The following is a 1,281-nucleotide window of genomic DNA, read 5'->3' as shown; positions in this document are numbered from 1 at the left end:
CCACTGGCTAATGGGAAGGGGATTTTGTATAAGTCAATTAATTGTTGAATCTTTTTCTCAACTGTAAATTGAGAATACCACTTCCCACCCTGGCCTGGTAACTCAGTTGGTTATTGTATTGTCCCATATGCCAAGGTTGTGGATTTGATCCCTGGTCAGGGCACATACAAGAATCAACCAATGAATGCATAAATAAGTGGAACAACAGATGTTTCACTCTTTCTACAAAAAAAGAAAAAAAGAATACTACTTCCCCCTGCCTACTTGCACAGGCTATTGAGGATTGAGATACTGTTAGTGACTTGCCATGGAAATATAAGGGTTGGGATTCCAGGAATTAATTTTTAAATAGGTTACTAGAGTTCAATAGTATTCCAAAAAAACCGAATTACTATTTGGATTTCCTAATCATGTGCATATGTGTTAGCACACCAATCAGAGGCTATGAGTTAGACCAGATTAATAAACAGACTTGACCTTAAAATACCAAGAATCTGGAATCCTTATTAAGTAGTTGAAATAATAAACAATGAAAATGTATTAACAGCATCCAAAGACTTATGGCAGTGTTGTGACCAGCATGGTAGTGAAATAATTTTCAATTTAAAATAGGAATCAGAACAGTGGTTGCTTCTATTGAGGGAAGGAGACTAACTGGAAAGGCAAGGAGGGAAATTTCTAGGGTAATAGAAATGCCTTATATCTTGATGTACTGACACATACATCATCAAGACTCACTGAAGTAGACACTTGAAAATATACATTTTCTGTATCATTAAAAAAAATATATACATGTATATATATTTAAACTTAACCACTAGCATGAGTATATTCCTTAGCAATGCCTTACACTTGTTAGTGTGCTAGTGGTAAAATATTTGTGCTTTCTTCCATCTGTGCCTCTTTGGACCCATCTGGGTAAGTCAATGATTATGACATATAATCACTCCACTCTTCCAACGCAAGCCCAGTCTTAGTTCCTTCAGACCTGAGGAAAGCTTTTTTTCTTTTATCTATCTTATCCTGCCCATGAGACCTTTATTTGTCGCTGATACTGACTTTATACATAATCTCCCTTTCCAGATTCTCTGCTACTCTTCACAACAACAAAAGCCCCCTTAACACAAGTGATTAATATTTAGCCTTAATTTTAAACCTTTTGAAATTACCCACTTGATTAACTATAGGAGGCTTTAATACTTGTCTAAAGAAGAAGCACTCTTCTCAGAAAACAACATAAGGCAGATTTAAAAAGATAAATATTCAAGACACTGGTCAATA

Source organism: Myotis daubentonii, chromosome 6 (assembly GCF_963259705.1).
Source record: "Myotis daubentonii chromosome 6, mMyoDau2.1, whole genome shotgun sequence".
Classification (NCBI taxonomy): domain Eukaryota; kingdom Metazoa; phylum Chordata; class Mammalia; order Chiroptera; family Vespertilionidae; genus Myotis; species Myotis daubentonii.
Note: the sequence above shows the minus strand (reverse complement) of the source record.